Consider the following 26740-nt stretch of genomic DNA (forward strand, 5'->3'; position numbering starts at 1 on the left):
CAGGTAAGTATACCTCAGCGCCCTCTCCCCCTCACCCGCCGACCCCACCGCTACCGTGACTCGAGTATAAGCCGAGAGGGGCACTTTCAGCCCAAAATTTTGGGCTGAAAATCTCGGCTTATACTCGAGTATATACGGTAAATAATACATTCCCATATTCCTCGTTGGGTAATATACCCTGATCGATATCTCCAGAGTGTTCAATGTCAGTTGATTCCATAGCATTGATGATTCCAATTGTCAACAAAATTGCTGCAATTCTCATATCCAGAATCCAGAAATTTCCATCTTTGAATACACTCTTCATTTAGGATCCTGAAAAACAAGAACAAGAGCGGCATCAAATTCTTATCAGTTATATCCGTTTACACTGATCTGCATGAACCCACTTTTCTATATATCTCCTTTTCATGCATTTGACGCTTTTCTTATCTATTCTTTTAACTTTTACCACTTGTTCACTCAGTGTCATAGTTACCACATAAGGTCCTATCCAATTTGCATCCCATGAAGATTTGGGTACAAAATTCTTTACCATCACCCTGTCACCTAGTTTTAATTTTATTGGTGGCTTGCCTGGTTCTTCCTTTGCCTTTGGAGCCATATTAGCAGCTGCAAAATTTAAATTCTTTTGTACTTGGTCCTGTAACTATCAGGAATTTTTCCTTCTCTGCACTTTCTCTCATGGGAGTACTAAGTTTGCGATCTGCAGGATGGCAAAGGTTCATTACTCTACCAGTCATTAGTTGATAAGGGGTGATTGCAGTGCTCTTTGCATCCATTCCCAGTATTGCCATTAGAATCGCAGGTAGATGACTCAGCCAATTATTTGGTTTCTTAACTGGCCATATGGGTGCATTATTGGTGGATTGGCATTCCCTGATGACATTTTGAATTAGTAAATCGTCCAGTATTCTCTTAATGTATGGGACTGCTTCTGGTGGTATTTTATACTGTCTCTGGGGAGGGAGATCAGGACCCTCTACCATCACCACCATGTTAGACACTTTTCTACATTGGGTTTTTGAATTTGCCCACACATTGTTATGCTGCCACAAGATGTCAGCCAATATTTCATCATCTGTTCCCAAAAGCATAGCTGAATCTAAAGATTCTGCCCTTTTGATTGAATCAATACCATAATTGTCAGTAACCATCTTTAAACAGCCTCTATACCGTGATCTTCTCCACAACATCCAGTTGCACAAATCCACAATAAGTCCATGTTCCTTCATAACATCTGACCCAATAATGGTACCTTCATGTGTTGATGAAAGATATAAGCCATGCTCAACACATAGATTTCCTAGGTTTATTGTTAGGCTACATTCACATTTGCGTTGCTGGGCGCAGCGTCGTCGATGCATACCGACGCATGCATCATGCGCCCCTATCTTTAACATGGGGGGCACATGGACATGCGCCGGTATGCGTTGTACTGCGTTTTACGACGCATCCATCATATAGACGCACAAGACAGGGCACAGAGGACACTTCTTGTAGCGTTTTCCCTGCGCCGAAATTCTTGATCTGTAGGGTCTTATGACAACGCATACGTTGCAAAACGCTGCGTTGTGTATTTGCGTTGTTGGCTGCGTTGCATCGCGTCGCCGACGCTGCGCCCAACAACGCAAATGTGAACGTAGCCTTAAGGTACCGTCACACTTAGCGACGCTGCAGCGATACCGACAACGATCCGGATCGCTGCAGCGTCGCTGTTTGGTCGCTGGAGAGCTGTCACACAGACAGCTCTCCAGCGACCAACGATGCTGGTAACCAGGGTAAACATCGGGTAACTAAGCGCAGGGCCGCGCTTAGTAACCCGATGTTTACCCTGGTTACCATCCTAAAAGTAAAAAAAAACAAACGCTACATACTTACCTACAGCCGTCTGTTCTCCAGCGCTGTGCTCTGCACTCCTCCTGTACTGGCTGTGAGCACAGCGGCCGGAAAGCAGATCAGTGACGCCACCGCTCTGCTTTCCGGCTGACCGACGCTCACAGCCAGAGCAGGAGGAGTGCAGAGCACAGCGCTGGAGGACAGACGGCTGTAGGTAAGTATGTAGTGTTTGTTTTTTTTTACTTTTAGGATGGTAACCAGGGTAAACATCGGGTTACTAAGCGCGGCCCTGCGCTTAGTTACCCGATGTTTACCCTGGTTACCAGTGAAGACATCGCTGAATCGGTGTCACACACGCCGATTCAGCGATGTCTGCGGGGAGTCCAGCGACCAAATAAAGTTCTGGACTTTCTTCCCCGACCAGCGACAGCACAGCAGGGGCCTGATCGCTGCTGCCTGTCACACTGGAAGATATCGCTAGCGAGGGCGCTGCAACGTCACGGATCGCTAGCGATATCGTCTAGTGTGACGGTACCTTTACTGGCAAAGATTGCTCTGAAGATACTAATTGTCCTCCAAAACCTCTCAGGAAAATCTGTTTACCACTAGGATCTATCTTCAAATTCTGATTAGTTAAACTGACAGCAGCACCTGTATTCAGTAAAGGTACCTTCACATTAAGCGACGCTGTAGCGATACCGACAACAATCCGGATCGCTGCAGCGTCGCTGTTTGGTCGCTGGAGAGCTGTCACACAGACCGCTCTCCAGCGACCAACGATGTCGGTAACCAGGGTAAACATCGGGTAACTAAGCGCAGGGCTGCGCTTAGTAACCCGATGTTTACCCTGGTTACCATCCTAAAAGTAAAAAAAAACAAACAGTACATACTTACCTACAGCCGTCTGTCCTCCAGCGCTGTGCTCTGCTCTCCTCCTGTACTGTCTGTGTGAGCACAGCGGCCGGAAAGCAGAGCGGTGACGTCACCGCTCTGCTTTCCGGCTGACCGACGCTCACAGCCAGTACAGGAGGAGTGCAGAGCACAGCGCTGGAGGACAGACGGCTGTAGGTAAGTATGTACTGTTTGTTTTTTTTTACTTTTAGGATGGTAACCAGGGTAAACATCGGGTTACTAAGCGCGGCTCTGCGCTTAGTTACCCGATGTTTACCCTGGTTACCAGTGAAGACATCGCTGGATCGGTGTCACACACGCCGATCCAGCGATGTCAGCAGGAGTCCAGCGACGAAATAAAGTTCTGGACTTTATTCAGCGACCAACGATCTCCCAGCAGGGGCCTGATCGTTGGTCGCTGTCACACATAACGATTTCATTAACGATATCGTTGCTACGTCACAAAAAGCAACGATATCGTTAACAATATCGTTATGTGTGAAGGTACCTTAAGATGTTTGTAAGATGGCCCCCTACTGTACCCTGAATAAGGAGTCTCCCGCCTTTGTCCCTGCTAAGCTGACTCACTAGGGACAACACTGGGGACTGACATCCCTATTGTTTTACATAAGGATTAGTTGGAGGTGGGATATTTTATTCCTCTGGCTTTCCTGACATTGCCTTTCCAATCTTCCTCAGCTCTTCCAGAAGTGGGCCATGTAATGTAACTTCAGGAAGACTATGCTTTCCATTACTTGCATTTGGTTCTTGTTTTTGATTTTGCTTCCTATCAATAAAAGGTCTATTATTGATAATTCTTTTACTACTTCTGCATTCTTTCATAGTGTCACCTGTGTATGCACATCTATAACATTTCCCAACAAACCTTATTTTGCCTTCATTTTTGACTATCTGAGATTCGCCTTTGGGGCTTGCTGTCATGACTCGTGTCCTGAATCCATTCGTTCAATATATTTACAAAGGCTTGATAGGAATTTGCATTCCTCAAGGCAACTTTTGTTGGATAGTCAACAAAGGTGCATTTGTTAAGGTACCGTCACACTGATCGCTAGCGATCTGTGACGTTGCAGCATCCTGGCTAGCGATATCGTTCAGTTTGACAGGCAGCAGCGATCTGGATCCTGCTGTGCCATCGTGGTCGTAGCAGAAAGTCCAGCACTTTATTTCGTCGCTAGACCTCTCGCAGACATTGCTGAATCGGCGTGTGTGGCGCCGATTTAGCGATGTCTTTACTGGCAACCAGGGTAAACATCGGTTACTAAGCGCAGGGCCGCGCTTAGTAACCCGATGTTTACCCTGGTTACCAGCGTAAACGTTAAAAAAAAAAACACTACATACTTACATTCCGGTGTCTGTCCCCCGGCGTTCTGCTTTCCTGCACTGGCTGTGAGTGCCGGCCAGCCGTAAAGCACAGCGGTGACGTCACCGCTCTGCTTTACGGCTGGCCGGCGCTGACAGTGCAGGAAAGCACAGCGCCGGAGGACAGACACCGGAATGTAAGTATGTAGTGTTTGTATTTTTTTACGTTTACGCTGGTAACCAGGGTAAACATCGGGTTACTAAGCGCGGCCCTGCGCTTAGTAACCCGATGTTTACCCTGGTTACCAGGGGACCGGCATCGTTGGTCGCTGGAGAGCTGTCTGTGTGACAGCTCTCCAGCGACCACACAGCGACGCTGCAGCGATCGGGATCGTTGTCTAGATCGCTGCAGCGTCGCTTAATGTGACGGTACCTTTAGCCATTGAATATAGAAAACTGTTATCACCAGGAGACATGTCAGGGCAGTTATAGGTAAAACGCTATAATGTCAAATATTCACTGCAGAAAATAATTGGATCATCTCCTCTATTTAGTTTTGCATTTTCTAAGGCATTAGTACCTCTTGTATCTCGTCCTCCCATGACTCTCTTTAATTCTTCCATTCTGTCACTAGCATTTCCCCAATTGCATCCAAGATCTGCAGACAATCCTTTGTGATATCCTACAGGAGGCTGCAACTTTTCACAGAGTTGGGATGGGAGCCATACCCGAAGTAATGCACACGCAGCCCTATTACCTAGATTGTATTGTGTCACTAGCATCTATCCTATTGGAGAGACTAATGGCTGATGCGCTTGTGTCAAATTTCCCTAATATCTGGCATAGGTTTGTCTTTTCTTGTATGGTGAGTGTTGTGCAATGTACTTGATTGCTGCTATTTATAAGTGAATTCTCCCTCATTTGCCTCAATTTACCTGACTCAGGAGTAAAGAGAGAGGAACACTGATTTGGGTTACCTTCAGGGCTATCAGCAGTGCATACAGGCTGCTCCTCCCCCCTTTTCCAGTCTCTTTCTTCCTGGTCATTAGATTTGCACATTTGATTACAGCAATGATTATTCACTTTAGTACTTTTCTGTGATTTCAAAGACATATTATCGTGTTCTTTTAGTTCCAGTTTTACATTAGCATCATGCAACTGATTTCTAAGTATTGTCCTAACATTGTTATACTTTGCTTCCTTTTCTTCTAGCAAAGCAATTCACTGTTCCCTAAGTTTACATATTTCCTTATACTCCTCGAGCTTATCTTCTAACTCACAATTTTGGTAAATCATATTGTCTACCTCATCCCTTAGATTTCCACATTCACAACTATGATCTTCAGCACTAGCAATAGCCATACTGACTTCCTGTTCAATTTTGTCCACCTCACCTCTTAATTGAGCTTTCTCTGAATACCAGTGCAATTCCTTTTGTTCTGCAATTCCTTTCATTTTCAACAACATACACAATACATTTGCTAATTTCGCTTTCTTTGCTTTCTTTTTTCGACAACTCTTGTTATCTTGTTCTCACTCTGCCCTTCACATTGTTTCATTGGGTCATTAAACTGATGTGTCAATGCATCATCTGCACAAGCATTAAACTGAGCAGAGGTTAATTATTTCTAACTATTTTCACAGAGGACAAATAAAAATAAACAAATCAACTTTTCAAACAGAAATTACAAATTAACTAAACACATCACAGAAACCAGTGAATATCACTTCACTAAACAGGGACTCAGATTGAATACAATCTTCCCTCAGGCAGTCACACTCCAATACTAGAGTCTTGTGACTTTACCAATATCTGGCTGACAGTATCTTATGCACTTGATCAAATACAGATCCAAGATCCAGGCCAAGAGTGATCTCCTATTGAAGCATATGGGTACCGTTACACTAAGCGACGCTGCAGCGATATAGACAACGAGCCGATCGCTGCAGCGTCGCTGTTTAGGTCGCTAGGAGACGTCAAACACAGCAACACCAGAACGATGCAGGAGCGATCCAGAAAGGCCGTACTGGGGGGCCCATGGCACTTAAGGGGAGGTTGCCATGATGGGGTTACGTGGGACCTAGGGAGTTGGAGCAGTTTAGATGGGGTACAGAGGTAAGGGTTAATCAGAATACGAGGGGTGGCTTAATGGCATCTTTTGAATGTAGGGGGTGGAACTAAGGGACTGCGGGGAGGGGGCACATAAAAGGGGGCACGCTCCTCACGCAGGCATCCATTTTAGGTGAGGAATCGCCGTTACACTAACCAGCATGGATGTTGAGGCGATCCTCCAGCATCTCCGGACGGCAGGCAGCTCTCAGGGGACCGACTGGCTGAATGCTTCGGTGAACAGCCTCCTCCAGGGTACATCCGAGGCATCTTCCCAGGAACAGCAGGACGGGCCCCGGCCGCGAAGGACCAGGCCTCCGGCGCGCCTAAGCCCCGAAGTGATCCCAAGGGCCCGGCGCCGAAACAGGAGTCCCTCCGGGGACCCTCCGGTAAGCAGCGCTGGCCCCTCCACCTCACAGCGCAGCGTCAGGAGGAATCCTCCAGAGCGGCGGGGCCTACACGGGGGGGTGGAGCCTTCCTCCCCTCCTTCTGTGACCGGGTGGCGAGGGGCGACAGGAGCAGGAGCCAAAACTGCGGCCGCCAGCACGTCTGCTGGCGCCGCTCAGCGAGGGAGGCAGCGAGAGCTGAGTAGACGGGGGTCAGGTGCGGTGGCCCCTCAGCGGCGGGGACAATGCGGGAGGCAGCCGGCCGGCTCTGCCAGCAGTGTGTGGCCCTCAGCAGCGCACAGCTCCGGCGTTATCAGAGCATCAGCGCCCTCTGCTGGTGGTGGCCAGGATTTTTCAGGAGCAGCGCCCTCTGCTGGTGGTGGCCAGGATTTTCCAGGAGCTGTGCCCTCTGCTGGTGGTGGCCAGGATTTTCCAGGAGCAGCGCCCTCTGCTGGTGGTGGCCAGGGTTTTCCAGTTTCTGGCAGGCGACATTCCGTTGCTTCGGGAGGCAATGCCAGGGACGTATCGGTGGCAAGGAGCCACACATCTTCCAGCGGGCGGCAGGATGCTGGCTCGGCCTATTCCCCATCTGCAGCGCCAGGGAAGTCGACGGCATTGCCAGGTCGCCAGCACACGGATACGGCCGCCAGGAGTTCGGCGGTCATCATCGCGGATCAGGCCGGACTGGATTCAGGACACCTTCGGCTGGGAGCTGGATCTTCGGCTGCTGGGCTCAGAGCACCCAGGCAGCTAGGTGAGAACATTTTCCCTATGATTAATATGCCAGGCATAGTTTCCCCTGAGGCTAGGAATACTGATATTACTTCGGGAGTCGCTAGTGGGGGTATGGGTTTAATCCTTAGAGGTTTAGGGGAGCTAGCGGGCTTGTGGGGGTTCGGGCTTAGCAGGGGGTCAGCAGCTTGGTTGGGAAATACGGGATCGTTTGAGGGGTCTAGAGAGTTGACTGAGATTATGGGGATGTCCAGCAGTGCGGGTCGTGCGTCAAACAGTGGGTGCTCATCAAGGGAGAATGGTGGAGCGGCACCGGTGTTATCCTTAGGGCCTGGGTCAGGGATTGATGCGTCAGGTGAAGGAGCTTCGCGGGATAAGGAAAAGGAGGATGTCCCAACTGGACGATGCGGCTAGGGGGGAGGTTTATGTCTGCTTTGAAGGCCCGTTAGGGGCACACTTAAAACAAGAAGTTAGGGAAAAAATCTGGAAGGGGGAGTACATAGAAATATTTTCTCTATTACCCCTAGAGAGATTTAACTTGGACAGACCTAGAAGGGAGGACTCTAAGAAAGAGGATGAGGAGAAGCGGAGATATAGACTGATTCCCAGATCGTTTTCAAATTGGCTACAAGCTTTCGCTATTATGGCTAGCGTAATCGGGGAGAATGCCCCGGAAAATTGCTCGGCGTTATTCTGTTATTTAGATGCCATAGGGGAGGCTTACAGGACCTACGGGGGACAGGGTTGACTACGCTATGACGAACAGTTTCGTCAGCGGAAGGCTTTTAGGCCAAATATCAAGTGGGATCACAAGGACATAGCGTTGTGGATGAGAGTTGTGGTCCCGTCCTGTTTAGGTCAGACCAGCCAGCCTTTTCATTGGGGCGCCGGGAGTTCGGGACAGTCAGGACACTCTGCGGCTTTGCAGACGGGACTGTGTTTCGCCTTCAATGATGGGGTATGCAGATTCGGGAGCAAGTGTAAATTAAGGCACGAGTGTTTATCGTACGGGGGGGTGCGTAGCCCCTCAAAATGTTTCAGAGGTAACAGGCAAAAAGGTGGAGATTCAGCTGAAAAAAGGGGTGACTCCGGTGCAGTGGGTCGTGATGGAGGCCTTTCTAAGTAGATACCCCGATATGTCAGCTGCGGTTTTATTGCACGACGGTTTTAAGGAAGGTTTCAAAATTCCTTATGTTGAGCAGGACGTTAGTTTAAAAAGAAAAAATTTGAAATCGGCGTTACAATTCCCGGAGGTCGTGTCAGATAAGTTGAATAAAGAAGTTGCTCTGGGAAGAATGGCAGGCCCGTATGTCGCCCTCCCCCCCCCCCCCCCCGTTTGCAAATCTGAGGGTGTCACCTCTTGGCATGGTCCCTAAGAAAGAACCTAATAAATTTAGGTTGATCCATCACCTATCGTTTCCGAAGGAATCTTCGGTTAATGATGGTATTGATCCCAAGTTAAGTTCGGTGTCGTACTTATCATTCGATTCAGCGATGGAGTGGGTTCGAGCATGCGGAAAGGGGGCTAAGCTGGCAAAGACTGACATCGAAGCGGCCTTTCGTTTGTTGCCAGTTCATCCCGACAATTTGCATTTATTGGGTTGTTTTTGGGATGGCGGCTTCTTTGTTGATCGTTGCCTTCCCATGGGTTGCTCAATTTCCTGCGCTTACTTTGAGGCCTTCAGCACGTTCCTAGAATGGGTGGTGAAAGATGTGTCTGGGATTCGTTCATGTTCGCACTATCTAGACGACTTTCTGTTTATAGGGCCAGAGGAATCAGCAGATTGCTCGATTTTGTTGCACACAATGGAGAGTGTGGCAAAAAACTTTGGGGTGCCTTTAGCGGAGGACAAAACAGTTGGCCCGGTGACAGTATTGAGCTTCCTAGGCATTGAAATTGACACGGTAGCAATGGAGTGTAGGCTACCCGCAGATAAGCTTACCGTGTTGCATCAGGATGTGGTTAATGCGATTGGTTTGAAGAAGATAAATTTGCGCGGTTTGCAATCGTTGTTAGGGAAACTGAACTTTGCATGTAGGATCATACCGATGGGTCGAGCGTTCTGCCACCGCCTATCCTTGGCAACAGTAGGGGTAAAGTCCCCTTTGCATTTCATCAGGATAAAGAAAGAATTTTGGGATGATTTGAAGGTGTGGGCGGATTTTCTTGACGAGTACAATGGCAGATCTCTGTGGATTCAGCCTGTTGCATATGCCACCTCCTTGGGCATTTTGGTTTATGTTGTCGAAAAGAGCGGCTTTGGTCTTTTCTTTCGTGGTAGCTGGTCAGCAGCGGCTTGGCCAGAAGAATGGAAGGAGGAAGGGTTGACAAACAACCGGCTACTGCTGCATTTGTTCCACAGGGTAGCTGCGTTGGCCCTGTGGGGCGACAAATTGAGGAACTTGAAGATTTCTTTTCATTGTGAGCATGTAGGAACGGTGACGGCGGTAAACTCGTTGTCAGCGGCTACGCCTGCAGTAGTGAAGGTCTTGCAGCACTTGGTTTTCCTGGGTCTTAAGTTTAATTTATGGATTGTATCTGAAGTTGGCTTGTTAGCGCCTGATCCAATAGATGTTGCTCTTTCTCAATTTCAGTGGCAGCTTTTCCGAGATTTGGCACCCCAGGCGGAGAGCGCGGGTCTGGATTGTCCGGTGGAATTGTGGAACCTGCCACGAGGGCTGTAACGGAGTTATTTACCAAATCGCTCACGGACTCATCTTGGTCTCATTATAATCAGGCTTGGAGCCTGTGGGAATCCTGGATGTCAAGTTTGGATCAGGATATAGAGGAGGAGTATGGTTTGTTGTTGTTCCTCGGTCATTATTGGGAGGCAGGTTGGTCTGTTACACGTTTGAATACGTTTTTGGCGGGGCTAGCCTTCAACCTTAAATGCAGGGGGTGTAAGAATATAACAAAATCCTTTTTGGTTCGGCAAGTTGTTCGGGGTTGGAAGAAAGGCTGGAAGGCTTCGGACGGTCGGCGACCCGTGTCTTATGAGGTGCTTTCAGCCATTGGTCGGGAGTTGTAGGAGGTGTGTTTTCCGAATGGGAAGTGGTTTTGTTCCGGGCAGCCTTTTCTTTGGCCTTCTTCGGGGCATTTCGGTTAGGTTATGAATGGCTAAGGTGTCATTCGTGTTCTTGGTGGGGGTGGAGGTCCTCAAAGTCGGTGGAAATGGTAACTGGTGGTTCAATGGGGGGGATCTTGAGAGGTCCTGGACCCCCCATGAGAGAATTTAACAAGGCACGGTTTGGTTATCCCGCGTGAGGTGGATTTATGGGCCCCTGGCAAGGGGGTGGGTTCGGTGGACCAGGATTGGTTGTTATCTATCCCTGGGCTGGTGCTTTACGGCTGGGGGTAAGACTTATCCTGGGCTGAACATTGTGGAATTTGGGATGCTGAGGTTTATAACTTTGGGGCTTCGAGGACCGCCCCTCCTATTCTGGGTTGTTATAAAAGTTCTGTTATCTCTTATTTTAATAAAATGGCTGCTGTGGCCAATTAAATCCAACATATGTCTCAGTCTGTTGATTTGCGTACGATAGAAGTTTATTCTTTAGGTTGTTATGGGGCCTGTTTAAGGGGATCGGGGGAATTTTTTTCAGGTCACGGAACTCACGTATACCCTATGTCAAGAAAGGCCGTACTGGGGGGCCCACGGCACTTAAGGGGAGGCCGCCATGACGGGGTTACGTGGGACCTGGGGAGCTGGAGCAGTTTAGATAGGGTACAGAGGTAAGGGTTAATCAGAATACGAGGGGTGGCTTAATGGCATCTTTTGAATGTAGGGGGTGGAACTAGGGGACTGCGGGGAGGGGGCACATAAAAGGGGGCACACTCCTCATGCAGGCATCCATTTTAGGTGCCTGCGTGACAAGTGAGGAATCTCCCGCCCGCCCTCCCTTTTTTGGTTAAAGTAATGGGTGTGAAGTCGGCCCGCAAGGGTTTTTTTTGGGTACTGTTTTAAGAGGTGCCTAAATGTATTTGTTTTGTTCTGTGAATGCTGTTAGGGTATTGTCACTGCAGTTTGGAGGGGGTGGAGGTCCTCAAAGTCGGTGGAAATGGTAAATGGTGGTTCAATGGGGGGGGATCTTGAGAGGTCCTGGACCCCCATGAGAGAATTTAACAAGGCGCGGTCCGGTTATTCTGCGTGAGGTGGATTTATGGGCCCCTGGCATGGGGGTGGGTTCGGTGGACCAGGATTGGTTGTTATCTATCCCTGAGCTGGTAATTTACGGCTGGGGGTAAGACTTATCCTGGGCTGAACATTGTGGAATTTGAGATGCTGAGGTTTATAATTTTGGGGCTTCGAGGACCGCCCCTCCTATTCTGGGTTGTTATAAAAGTTCTGTTATCTGTTATTTTAGTAAAATGGCTGCTGTGGCCAATTAAATCCAACATATGTCTCAGTCTGTTGATTTGCGTACGATAGAAGTTTATTCTTTAGGTTGTTATGGGACCTGTTTAAGGGGATCGGGGGAATTTTTTCCAGGTCACGGAACTCACGTATACCCCAGGGCCGGCTCCAGGATTTTGTGGGCCCCGGGCAAAAGAGTCTCAGTGGGCCCACATACAACGATTCATGATGCACAGATACGGAGGAGAAATATAGATATATTACACAGGGCCTAGCCTTCCCCCTCATCCTTCACATAGGCAGATATGCACACACACAATACGCAGACATACACACACACATCTACAGTACGCAGACATGCGCACTCACACACACACACAATATGCAGACATGCACACACACAAATACGCAGACATACACACACACATGCTGCACACACATACGTACAGTACTCAGACATGCACACACACACGCAGCACTCAGACATGCACACACACAATACGCAGACATGCGCACACACACACACGCGCAGTACGCAGACATACACACACACACAATACGCAGACATACACATACAGTACGCAGACATGCTGCACACACATACAGTACTCAGACATGCACACACACAGCACTCAGACATGCCCTCACACACAATATGCAGACATGCGCACACACACACACAATACGCAGACATGCACACACAATATGCAGACATGCGCACACACACACAATAAGCAGACATACACACACACAATACGCAGACATACACATGCAATACGCAGACATGCACACAAATACAATACACAGATATACACATACAATACGCAGATATTTACATACATATATTTCAAGACAAATTCACAAAAATACATAAATATGTACAGTCAAACACACTGATATACACAGAGATGCACATCATACAGGCATACACAGACATACAGACAGACACAACACACAAGCCTCACTCACCTCCCCCAGGCTTGTCACCCATCAGGCTCCTCTGGCATGTAGATATGGAGGGAGTGCTGCTTGATTGATGGCCGTCACTTAAACAGACATGGCCACCCACAGTGCACACTGCAGCTGTGTCTGTTACTAATGATGCGGTCAGGCAGACACTGTGCCTTTAACTTTGCTTGTGTGTCCGCCCGGCCGCGTCATTACTAGCAGAAGCAGAGACATTGCTGCAGAGTGCACTGTGCGCGGCCATGTTTATTTAAGTGACGGCTGAGCTCAAGTAGTGGCGAAGCTGCTGGAGGAGCAGCCCGGGCTCCCTGGTATCCCGGCCATGAGTGGGCCCCCCCATTGGTTCAGGGCCCCGGCATTTGCCCCGGTACGCCGGGTGCTGACGCCGGCCCTGGTATACCCTATGTCAAGTGACATACTTATCGTTCTCGCTGGTTGTCAGCTCCATGAAAAAACATTGCAGGCATCGTTGCTTTTGCTGTCAAACATGACGAATCACGCCAACCTGACGACCAAATAAAGTTCCGGACTTCTAGCTACGACCAGCGATGTCACAGCGGGATCATGATCGCTGCTGCGTGTCAAACACAACGAGATCGCTATCCAGGACGCTGCAACGTCACGGATCGCTATCGTTCTCGTTCTAAAGTTGCTCAATGTGAAAGTATCTTAAGGCTACTTCCCCTTAACATGAGATTTAGATTTTAACCTCTAACTCACTTTCTTCTCAGAGATGTCTGGTTTTATCCTCTAGATCTTTTGAGAAACGCAATCAACAGGGTGCTACCCTAAAGGTACCTTCACACTGAACAACTTTAGAACGATAACGAAAGCGATCCGTAACGTTGCAGCATCCTGGATAGCGATATCGTTGTGTTTGACACGCAGCAGCGATCAGGATTCTGCTGTGACATCGTTGGTCGGAGCAGAAAGGCCAGAACTTTATTTCGTCGCTGGATCACCCGCTGACATCGCTGAATCGGCGTGTGTGACGCCGATTCAGCGATGTCTTCACTGGTAACCAGGGTAAACATCGGGTTACTAAGCGGAGGGCCGCGCTTAGTAACCCGATGTTTACCCTGGTTACCAGTGTAAATGTAAAAAAAACCAAACACTACATACTTACCGTACATTCCGGTGTCTGTCCCCCGGCGTTCTGCTTCCCTGCACTGACTGAGCGCCGGCTGGCTGTAAAGCACAGCGGTGACGTCACCGCTCTGCTTTACGGCTGGCGCTTACACAGTGCAGGGAAGCAGAACGCCGGGGGACAGACACCGGAATGTAAGTATGTAGTGTTTGTTTTCTTTTACATTTACACTGGTAACCAGGGTAAACATCGGGTTACTAAGCGCGGCCCTGCGCTTAGTAACCCGATGTTTACCCTGGTTACCCGGGGACTTCGGCATCGTTGGTCACTGGAAAGCTGTCTGTGTGACAGCTCTCTAGCGACCACATAGCGACGCTGCAGCGATTGGCATCGTTGTCTAGATCGCTGCAGCGTCGCTAAATGTGACAGTACCTTTACTTTACCGGCAACAATTTAACAACATTTAAACAAATAAAGACATAACAATAGGCCTAAACTTAACAGAAAGACATTAATAAACATAAAATATAATGCATGTATTAAATCTAATTAAAGGACTGTATGCTTACCAATTAAGCGCGTCCGCTCACTGATAAAGAATATCACAGAACTTCTGGTCAATATTTCAGGTGTTCCAGTTTGCACGAACCAGCGTGTCACTTGTTCACCGATAAGATATTCTCCTTGGGTCTGTTTCCTTGAAGAAGGGGTTTCTTGTCTGATCTTAAAATTGGATATTTTCATGCACTTGGATAAAGCAGTGGGGAACTTCTCGGTTCTTGGTAAAATGCTGTTTTTTCCACGATCCACTGGGGTGCCAAATGTTGGTGGTGATTTCTCCAACACATACTACATACATACATACTACATACATACATACTACATACATACTACATACATGCTACATACTACATACATACTACATACATACTACATACTACATACAGTGGGGCAAAAAAGTATTTAGTCAGTCAGCAATAGTGCAAGTTCCACCACTTAAAAAGATGAGAGACGTCTGTAATTTACATCACAGGTAGACCTCAACTATGGGAGACAAACTGAGAAAAAAAATCCAGAAAATCACATTGTCTGTTTTTTTAACATTTTATTTGCATATTATGGTGGAAAATAAGTATTTGGTCAGAAACAAACAATCAAGATTTCTGGCTCTCACAGACCTGTAACTTCTTCTTTAAGAGTCTCCTCTTTCCTCCACTCATTACCTGTAGTAATGGCACCTGTTTAAACTTGTTATCAGTATAAAAAGACACCTGTGCACACTCTCAAACAGTCTGACTCCAAACTCCACTATGGTGAAGACCAAAGAGCTGTCAAAGGACACCAGAAACAAAATTGTAGCCCTGCACCAGGCTGGGAAGACTGAATCTGCAATAGCCAACCAGCTTGGAGTGAAGAAATCAACAGTGGGAGCAATAATTAGAAAATGGAAGACATACAAGACCACTGGTAATCTCCCTCGATCTGGGGCTCCACGCAAAATCCCACCCCATGGGGTCAGAATTATCACAAGAACGGTGAGCAAAAATCCCAGAACCACGCGGGGGGACCTAGTGAATGAACTGCAGAGAGCTGGGACCAATGTAACAAGGCCTACCATAAGTAACACACTACGCCACCATGGACTCAGATCCTGCAGTGCCAGACGTGTCCCACTGCTTAAGCCAGTACATGTCCGGGCCCGTCTGAAGTTTGCTAGAGAGCATTTGGATGATCCAGAGGAGTTTTGGGAGAATGTCCTATGGTCTGATGAAACCAAACGACTGATCCGGGTACATGAAAGAATGAATGGGGCCATGTATCGTGAGATTTTGAGTGCAAACCTCCTTCCATCAGCAAGGGCATTGAAGATGAAACGTGGCTGGGTCTTTCAACATGACAATGATCCAAAGCACACCGCCAGGGCAACGAAGGAGTGGCTTCGTAAGAAGCATTTCAAGGTCCTGGAGTGGCCTAGCCAGTCTCCAGATCTCAACCCTATAGAAAACCTTTGGAGGGAGTTGAAAGTCCGTGTTGCCAAGCGAAAAGCCAAAAACATCACTGCTCTAGAGGAGATCTGCATGGAGGAATGGGCCAACATACCAACAACAGTGTGTGGCAACCTTGTGAAGACTTACAGAAAACGTTTGACCTCTGTCATTGCCAACAAAGGATATATTACAAAGTATTGAGATGAAATTTTGTTTCTGACCAAATACTTACTTTCCACCATAATATGCAAATAAAATGTTAAAAAAACAGACAATGTGATTTTCTGGATTTTTTTTCTCAGTTTGTCTCCCATAGTTGAGGTCTACCTATGATGTAAATTACAGACGCCTCTCATCTTTTTAAGTGGTGGAACTTGCACTATTGCTGACTGACTAAATACTTTTTTGCCCCACTGTACATGCACACTACATACCTACTACATACCTACTACATACATACATACTACACACTACATACATACTACATACATAATACATACATACTACATACTGTACATACTACATACATACTACATACATACTACATATCACATACTACATACATACTATATACATACTACATACATACTACATACATAATACATACATACTACATACATACTATATACTACATACATACTAATACATACTACATACAATACATTCATACATTACATACAATACATACATATAGACATACAGTACATTAAACATAGATTAAATACTCACCATTACTTGTCATTTTGATCCCCGAAGCCAGTGTCATCTGTAAAAAATATTAAAATAACAAACAACCAATATACTCCCTGATCCGCAGAAATCCACGAGTGTCCCACGACGATCTCCCATGGACAACGGCAGCATCAGCTGATGCGACCGCTCTCCAGGGGCTCCAGGAATCCAATGACGGGAGGAAGGTATCCTTCTGCACTGTATTCTTCCGCCGCTGTAAAAAAATAGTCCCTAGTCTCACTTTTGGCATTGCTGTGTGAGAAATTTTCCCACGCAGCAATTGCCATAAAGTGAGACTTTGAACTATAGTAACCTCAGTGATGCACTGCAGGAGTCATTGTCTCCTGTCAGTGTGTCACTGAGGGTCCTATATAGAGCAGTGACATCACCCGATGTCACTGTTCTATAGGGGAGATCGTCGTGGGACACTCATTATTAACTGGACTACGGCGGACAGGTAGTATACGGTTTATTATTTTACGTTTTTTTGCAGGCACTGAAGTATGGTAAGTGTGGTTAAATGAAGAATATTAAAATACTTTTTTCCTAATGTGTGCGTGTTTTATTAACCCTTTATTACTATTGGATTAATAATGGATAGGCGTCTTATTGACGCCTCTCCGTTATTAACCCGGCTTAATGTCACCTTACAATAGCAAGGTGACATTAACCCCTTATTACCCCATATCCCACCGGTACATGGGAGTGGGAAGAGAGGGGCTAAGGCTAGGGTCACATTGCGTTAGCGCAACCCGTTTAGCGCTAGCGGGTTGCGCTAACGCAATGTTTTTAATGTGGCCGCGTCCCGGGGTCGCGGTAACGTCCCCGCTCTCGCAGATCCCCGATCTGCGAGAGCGGGGAACGGACCGCGGGCGCGCCTCGGACGCTGCAAGCAGCGTCCGCTGCGCGCCAGGAAACACCGGCGCGTCGCTAGCTCGTGCCGAACATGGCACTCCTCCCATTGACCTTGCAGGTGGCGGTAATTAACTCTACCTGCCCATAAATTGTTGGTTTAGCCCAGAGTGACATGTTTTGTCCAGAGTTGTAGCCTGGTGGCCCAAGAGTGGCATGTATGGTAGAGTAGGACCCATCAGAGGGAGATCACCTTGCCGTGGTTGAGGGAAACACATGAAATTTATGCAGTAAGAATCCTCATTTCATCTATAACTGTACGTTTTATGAAAAAAAAATTTTTTTGTGAAAAAATATTTTTGAGAAGTATAATTCATATTGAATCTTTGTCTGTGTTTTCACATGGCCTAGATTCATGTACATGTGCTGCTGTGTTCTTTTTTATCTATATGATACGGCTTGCAGATTGCACGTGTTCACATTAGGAGTGCTGGTTGGCGTTTGTTCTCTATTTTTTTTCTCTATCTATAAATATATCTATAGATAGATATATCCATAGATATATAATTAGAAAGGCCAATGTTTCTAAGGCTACTTTCACACTTGCGTTTTTAGCAATCCATCGCAATCTGTCGTTTTGGGAAAAAAACGGATCCTGCAAATGTGCTCGCAGGATGCGTTTTTTACCCATAGACTTGTATTAGCGACGGATCACGACGGATGGCCACACGTTGCATCCGTCGTGCAACGGATCCATCGTGTTTTGGCGGACTGTCGACACGAAAAACGTTCAAGTAAACTTTTTTTGTCAGTCGCATCCGCAATTTTCTACCGCGCATGCGCGACCAAAACTCCGCCCCATCCTCCCCGGACTTCAAAATGGGCAGCGGATGCGTTGAAAAGCTGCATCCGCTGCCCACATCATGCACAAATTTCACAACGTGCGTCGGTACGTCGGCCCGACGCATAGCGACGGAACCGTACCGACGCAAGTGTGAAAGAGACCTTAATGAGCGTTTAATTTAAAAAAAAACGGCGTGGACTCCCGCGCAATTTTCTGCGCCAGAGGGGGAAAGCCGACGGCCGGGGGCCAATATTTGTAGCCTGCTATGAATATCAGCCCACAGCTGTCTGCGTAGCCTTTACTGGCTATTAAACAGGATGTAGAAGGACAGAAAGGGCTTATTTACATTCCGATATTTGTGTCCCATTGACTTGCGTAGGTATCAGGTATCGGTATCGGCGATATCCGATATTTTTGGGATATCGGCCGATCCAATCAGATACCGATACTTCTGGATATCGGAAGGTATCGCTCAACACTAGTCACCAGTGATCACTGTGTTACCTACACACTATACACAGAGCTCCTGTGTATATGCCACCAGTGATCACTGTATTACCTGTAAACAGACACTCCATGCTAAGTACAGATCTCCTGTGTATAATGGCACTTGTGGTGATATTAGTATTGTGTGTTTTTTTTATTACTGATCAGTATTTTAGTATTCAGTCACTATGTGGTGGTAATATGTTGTCTGGCCATGGTATGGCAGCATTTGTTCCTTGCATGTGCTATTATTTGGTCAATATGTGGTGGTAATATGTGGTTTGGACATGGTGCAGTGGTATTTGTCCCTTGTATATGATACAGTTATATGAAAAAGTTATTAATCTTAAGCTTAATGTTTTATAAAAATTGTTTTTTTTGCAACAGCTATTTCAGTTTCATATACTGTCTCTAATAACTGTTGGACACAGTAATGTTTCTGCCTTGAAATGATGTTTATTGTACTAACAGAAAATGTGCAATCTGCATTCAAACAAAATTTGACAGGTGCATAAGTATGGGCACCCCACCAGAAAAGTGACATTAATATTTAGTAGATCCTCCTTTTGCAAAAATAACAGCCTCTAGTTGCTTCCTGTAGCTTTTAATGAGTTCCTGGATCCTGAATGAAGGTATTTTTGACCATTCCTCTTTACAAAACAATTCCAGTTCAGTTAAGTTTGATGGTCGCCGAGCATGGACAGCCCTTTTCAAATGATCCCACAGATGTTCAATGATATTCAGGTTGGGGGACTGGGATGGCCATTCCAGAACAGTGTAATTGTTCCTCTGCATGAATGCCTGAGTAGATTTGGAGTGGTGTTTTGGATCATCATGGAGCATCATGTGTGGCCTTTATACAGTATGGAGCATCATGTGCAGTCATTATACAGTATGGAGCATCATGTGCGGTCATTATCATTATACAGTGTGGAGCATCATGTGCAGTCATTATACAGTATGGAGCATCATGTGCAGCCATTATATAGTATGGAGCATCATGTGTGGCCATTATACAGTATGGAGCATCATGTGCGGTCATTATACAGTATGGAGCATCATGTGTAGTCATTATACAGTATGGAGCATCATGTGCAGCCATTATACAGTATGGAGCACTGTGTGGCCATTATACAGTATGGAGCACTGTTGTGAATTCTGTTGTCGGGCTCCCTCCTGTGGTCATGAATGGTACTTCGGCTGGTTCTGTCCATGGACTTCCTCTGGTGGGTGTTTCTGAGTTTCCTTTCACAGGTGACGAGGTTAATTCGTTAGCTGCTGCTCTATTTAACTCCACTTAGATCTTAGCTCCACGCCACCTGTCAATGTTCCAGTATTGGTCTAGTTCACTCCTGGATCGTTCTTGTGACCTGTCTTCCCATCAGAATCTAAGTTCCAGCTTGTATTTCTTTGGTTTGCTATTTTTCTGTCCAGCTTGCTATTTAATTTGTTGTCTTGCTTGCTGGAAGCTCTGGGACGCAGAGGGAGCGCCTCCGCACCGTGAGTCGGTGCGGAGGGTCTTTTTGCGCCCTCTGCGTGGTCTTTTTGTAGGTTTTTGTGCTGACCGCAAAGTAACCTTTCCTATCCTCGGTCTGTTCAGTAAGTCGGGCCTCACTTTGCTTAATCTATTTCATCTCTGTGTTTGTATTTTCATCTTTACTCACAGTCATTATATGTGGGGGGCTGCCTTTTCCTTTGGGGAATTTCTCTGAGGCAAGGTAGGCTTTATTTTCCTATCTTCAGGGCTAGCTAGTTTCTTAGGCTGTGCCGAGTTGCATAGGGAGCGTTAGGCGCAATCCACGGCTATTTCTAGTGTGGTTGATAGGTTTAGGGATTGCGGTCAGCAGAGTTCCCACGTCCCAGAGCTCGTCCTTTATTATCAGTAACTATCAGGTCATTCCGTGTGCTCTTAACCACCAGGTCCATTATTGTCCTGACCACCAGGTCATAACAGTACAGGTGGCCCAAAGTACTAATGCATCTCAATAGAGGGATAAGAGAAGTTCTGAGACCATTTTTTTTCTTTGCAGCGTGTTTTGTCTCAATTTTCCCCTTTACCTCTGGGTGCTTCAGGACACTGGTGTAAACATGGACATTCAAGGTCTGTCCTCTTGGATGGATAATCTCACTACAAGGATACAAAACATTCAAGATTTTGTGGTTCAGAATCCGATGTCAGAGCCTAAGATTCCTATTCCTGATTTGTTTTTTGGTGATAGATCTAAGTTCTTGAATTTCAAAAATAATTGTAAATTGTTTCTTGCCTTGAAACCTCGCTCCTCAGGTGACCCTGTTCAACAAGTAAAGATCATTATTTCTTTGTTACATGGGGACCCTCAAGACTGGGCATTTTCCCTTGCGCCAGGAGATCCGACATTGCGTGATGTTGATGCGTTTTTCCTGGCGCTTGGATTGCTTTATGACGAACCTAATTCAGTGGATCAGGCAGAGAAAATCTTGCTGGCTCTGTGTCAGGGTCAGGATGAAGCGGAGATATATTGTCAGAAGTTTAGAAAGTGGTCTGTGCTCACTCAGCGGAATGAATGTGCCCTGGCAGCAATCTTCAGAAAGGGTCTCTCTGAAGCCCTTAAGGATGTCATGGTGGGGTTTCCCATGCCTGCTGGTCTGAATGAGTCTATGTCCTTGGCCATTCAGATCGATCGACGCTTGCGTGAGCGTAAAGCTGTGCACCATTTGGCGGTACTATCTGAGCATGGGCCTGAGCCTATGCAATGTGATAGGACTTTGACCAGAGCTGAACGGCAAGAACACAGACGTCGGAATGGGCTGTGTTTTTACTGTGGTGAATCCACTCATGCTATCTCCGATTGTCATAAGCGCACTAAGCGGTTCGCTAGGTCTGCCACCATTGGTATGGTACAGTCTAAATTTCTATTGTCTGTTACTCTGATTTGCTCTTTGTCATCCTATTCTGTTATGGCATTTGTGGATTAAGGCGCTGCCCTGAATTTGATGGACTTGGAGTATGCTAGGCGCTGTGGTTTTTTCTTGGAGCCCTTGCAGTATCCTATTCCATTGAGAGGAATTGATGCTACGCCTTTGGCCAAGAATAAGCCTCAGTATTGGACCCAATTGACCATCAGGAGGATATCCGCTTTCTGGTGTTGCATAATCTGCATGATGTGGTAGTTTTGGGGTTGCCATGGCTACAGGTTCATAATCCAGTATTGGACTGGAAATCTATGTCTGTGTCCAGCTGGGGTTGCGAGGGGGTACATGGTGATGTTCCATTTTTGTCTATTTCGTCTTCCACTCCTTCTGAAGTTCCAGAGTTTTTGTCAGATTATCGGGATGTATTTGATGAGCCCAAAGCCAGTGCCCTACCTCCTCATAGGGATTGCGATTGTGCAATTAATTTGATTCCTGGTAGTAAGTTTCCTAAGGGCCGATTGTTCAATTTATCTGTGCCAGAACACGCCGCTATGCGGAGTTATATAAAGGAATCCTTGGAGAAAGGCCATATTCGCCCGTCGTCATCACCGTTAGGAGCAGGGTTCTTTTTTGTGGCCAAGAAGGATGGTTCTTTGAGACCTTGTATTGATTACTGCCTTCTTAATAAAATTACAGTCAAATTTCAGTATCCTTTGCCGTTGCTGTCTGATTTGTTTGCTCGTATTAAAGGGGCTAGTTGGTTCACCAAGATAGATCTTCGAGGGGCGTATAATCTTGTGCGTATTAAACAAGGCGATGAATGGAAAACAGCATTTAATACGCCCGAGGGCCATTTTGAGTACCAGGTTATGCCATTCGGGCTTTCCAATGCTCCATCAGTATTTCAGTCCTTTATGCATGACATCTTCCGAGAGTACCTGGATAAATTCCTGATTGTGTATTTGGATGATATTTTGGTCTTTTCGGATGATTAGGAGTCTCATGTGAAGCAGGTCAGAATGGTGTTCCAGGTCCTTCGTGCGAATTCCTTGTTTGTGAAGGGGTCAAAGTGTCTCTTTGGAGTTCAGAAGGTTTCATTTTTGGGGTTCATTTTTTCCCCTTCTACTATCGAGATAGACCCTGTTAAAGTCCAGGCCATTTACGATTTGACTCAGCCGACATCTGTGAAGAGCCTGCAAAAGTTCCTGGGCTTTGCTAATTTTTATCGGCGCTTCATCGCTAATTTTTCTACTGTTGCTAAACCGTTGACTGATTTGACCATGAAGGGTGCTGATGTGGTCAATTGGTCTTCTGCGGCTGTAGAGGCTTTTCAGGAGTTAAAGCGTCGTTTTTCTTCTGCCCCTGTGTTGTGCCAGCCAGATGTTTCGCTTCCATTTCAGGTTAAGGTTGATGCTTCTGAGATTGGAGCAGGGGCTGTTTTGTCGCAAAGAAGTTCTGATGGCTCGGTGATGAAGCCATGTGCTTTCTTTTCTAGAAAGTTTTCGCCTGCTGAGCGTAACTATGATGTTGGTAATCGTGAATTGTTGGCCATGAAGTGGGCATTCGAGGAGTGGCGTCATTGGCTGGAAGGAGCCAAGCATCGCGTGGTGGTATTGACAAATCACAAGAATTTGACTTATCTTGAGTCTGCCAAACGGTTGCATCCGAGACAGGCTCGATGGTCGTTATTTTTCTCCCGTTTTGATTTTGTGGTTTCGTACCTTCCGGGCTCTAAGAATGTGAAGGCTGATGCCCTGTCAAGGAGTTTTGTGCCTGACTCTCCGGGTGTTCCTGAGCCGGCGGGTATTCTCAAAGAGGGGGTAATTTTGTCTGCCATCTCCCCTGATTTGCGGCGGGTGCTGCAAAAATTTCAGGCTGATAGACCTGACCGTTGCCCAGCGGAGAAACTGTTTGTCCCTGATAGATGGACTAGTAGAGTTATCTCTGAGATTCATTGTTCAGTGTTGGCTGGGCATCCTGGAATCTTTGGTACCAGAGATTTGGTGGCTAGATCCTTCTGGTGGCCGTCTTTGTCGCGGGATGTGCATTCTTTTGTGCAGTTCTGTGGGACTTGTGCTCGGGCTAAGCCCTGCTGTTCTCGTGCCAGTGGGTTGCTTTTGCCCTTGCCGGTCCCGAAGAGGCCCTGGACGCATATTTCTATGGATTTTATTTCGGATCTCCCCGTCTCTCAAAAGATGTCGGTCATTTGGGTGGTTTGTGATCGCTTTTCTAAGATGGTCCATTTGGTACCTTTGTCTAAATTGCCTTCCTCCTCTGATTTGGTGCCGTTATTTTTCCAGCATGTGGTTCGTTTACATGGTATCCCGGAGAACATCGTTTCTGACAGAGGTTCCCAGTTTGTTTCAAGGTTTTGGCGATCCTTTTGTGCTAGGATGGGCATTGATTTGTCTTTTTCTTCGGCTTTCCATCCTCAGACAAATGGCCAAACCGAACGAACTAATCAGACTTTGGAAACATATCTGAGATGCTTTGTTTCTGCTGATCAGGATGATTGGGTGTCCTTTTTTGCCGTTGGCTGAGTTCGCCCTTAATAATCGGGCCAGCTCGGTTACTTTGGTTTCGCCGTTTTTCTGCAATTCTGGTTTCCATCCTCGTTTCTCTTCAGGGCAGGTTGAGTCTTCAGACTGTCCTGGTGTAGATACTGTGGTGGATAGGTTGCATCAGATTTGGACTCATGTGGTGGACAATTTGACATTGTCCCAGGAGAAGGCTCAACATTTCGCTAACCGCCGGCGCTGTGTGGGTCCCCGACTTCGTGTTGGGGATTTGGTTTGGTTGTCGTCTCGTTATGTTCCTATGAAGGTTTCCTCTCCAAAGTTTAAGCCTCGTTTCATTGGTCCGTATAAGATTTCTGAGGTTATCAATCCTGTGTCATTTCGTTTGGCCCTTCCTGCTTCTTTTGCCATCCATAATATGTTCCATAGGTCGTTATTGCGGAGATACGTGGCGCCTGTGGTTCCATCCGTTGATCTTCCTGCCCCGGTGTTAGTTGAGGGGGAGTTGGAGTATGTGGTGGAGAAGATTTTGGATTCTCGTGTTTCGAGGCGGAAACTCCAGTACCTGGTCATGTGGAAGGGTTATGGTCAGGAAGATAATTCCTGGGTTTTTGCCTCTGATGTTCATGCTGCCGATCTGGTTCGTGCCTTTCATTTGGCTCATCCTGGTCGGCCTGGGGGCTCTGGTGAGGGTTCGGTGACCCCTCCTCAAGGGGGGGTACTGTTGTGAATTCTGTTGTCGGGCTCCCTCCTGTGGTCATGAATGTTACTTCGGCTGGTTCTGTCCATGGACTTCCTCTGGTGGGTGTTTCTGAGTTTCCTTTCACAGGTGACGAGGTTAATTCGTTAGCTGCTGCTCTATTTAACTCCACTTAGATCTTTGCTCCACGCCACCTGTCAATGTTCCAGTATTGGTCTAGTTCACTCCTGGATCGTTCTTGTGACCTGTCTTCCCATCAGAAGCTAAGTTCCAGCTTGTATTTCTTTGGTTTGCTATTTTTCTGTCCAGCTTGCTATTTAATTTGTTGTCTTGCTTGCTGGAAGCTCTGGGACGCAGAGGGAGCGCCTCCGCACCGTGAGTCGGTGCGGAGGGTCTTTTTGCGCCCTCTGCGTGGTCTTTTTGTAGGTTTTTGTGCTGACCGCAAAGTAACCTTTCCTATCCTCGGTCTGTTCAGTAAGTCGGGCCTCACTATGCTTAATCTATTTCATCTCTGTGTTTGTATTTTCATCTTTACTCACAGTCATTATATGTGGGGGGCTGCCTTTTCCTTTGGGGAATTTCTCTGAGGCAAGGTAGGCTTTATTTTCCTATCTTCAGGGCTAGCTAGTTTCTTAGGCTGTGCCGAGTTGCATAGGGAGCGTTAGGCGCAATCCACGGCTATTTCTAGTGTGGTTGATAGGTTTAGGGATTGCGGTCAGCAGAGTTCCCACGTCCTAGAGCTCGTCCTTTATTATCACTAACTATCAGGTCATTCCGTGTGCTCTTAACCACCAGGTCCATTATTGTCCTGACCACCAGGTCATAACAGAGCACTGTGTGGCCATTATACAGTATGGAGCATCATGTGCGGCCATTATACAGTATGGAGCATCATGTGCAGCCATTATACAGTATGGAGCATCATGTGCAGTCATTATACAGTATGGAGCATCATGTGCAGCCATTATACAGTATGGAGCACTGTGTGGCCATTATACAGTATGGAGCACTGTGTGGCCATTATACAGTATGGAGCATCATGTGTGGCCATTATACAGTATGGAGCATCATGTGCAGTCATTATACAGTATGGAGCATCATGTGCAGTCATTATACAGTATGGAGCATCATGTGCGGTCATTATCATTATACAGTGTGGAGCATCATGTGCAGTCATTATACAGTATGGAGCATCATTTGTGGCCATTATACAGTATTGAGCATCATGTGTGGCCATTATACAGTATGGAGCACTGTGTGGCCATTATATAGTATGGAGCATCATGTGTGGCCATTATACAGTATGGAGCATCATGTGCGGTCATTATACAGTATGGAGCATCATGTGCAGTCATTATACAGTATGGAGCACTGTGTGGCCATTATACAGTATGGAGCATCATGTGTGGCCATTATACAGTATGGAGCATCATGTGCAGTCATTATACAGTATGGAGCATCATGTGCAGCCATTATACAGTATGGAGCACTGTGTGGCCGTTATACAGTTTGGAGCATCATGTGTGGCCATTATACAGTATGGAGCATCATGTGCAGTCATTATACAGTATGGAGCATCATGTGCAGCCATTATACAGTATGGAGCACTGTGTGGCCATTATACAGTATGGAGTATCATGTGTGGCCATTATACAGTATGGAGCATCATGTGCAGTCATTATGCAGTATGGAGCATCAGGCAATAAAGTTGTAACTTGCATTTTACATACAGGGAAAAATTATAGTCTATTACATGGAGTACATATATAGAAGCCGAATAAGCCACCCCATGTATGTATGCCAAGGACCATATAGGGACAGCTGCAAACATAACAGTTATCCTAATCACCACAAAAAGCAGATTAATCCCATAAAAATATTACCTTTATTTATATAAGTTAAAATCAATACATAGAAACAGGTACAGAGAGACACGGATATGACGGTGAAGCACTAAGTGGCAGTACATAGAGCAAAGGGCCCAAGGCACCACCCACAGCCGAAGCACACCATATTAAAATATTTCAGGATATCAATCCATAAA

At 46.6% G+C, this 26740-nt stretch overlaps 1 protein-coding gene and 1 pseudogene across 1 annotated transcript in view; one reads left to right on the plus strand and one right to left on the minus strand.

Annotated features, from left to right (window-relative positions):
- The window catches only part of LOC138643049 (carbohydrate sulfotransferase 9-like), a 150758-nt gene that overhangs the window by 111092 nt on the left and 12926 nt on the right, over positions 1-26740 (plus strand). The window lies entirely within an intron of this gene.
- Positions 3629-5163, minus strand: LOC138657530 (posterior protein-like; annotated as a pseudogene).

Source organism: Ranitomeya imitator, chromosome 1 (assembly GCF_032444005.1).
Source record: "Ranitomeya imitator isolate aRanImi1 chromosome 1, aRanImi1.pri, whole genome shotgun sequence".
Classification (NCBI taxonomy): Eukaryota; Metazoa; Chordata; class Amphibia; order Anura; family Dendrobatidae; genus Ranitomeya; species Ranitomeya imitator.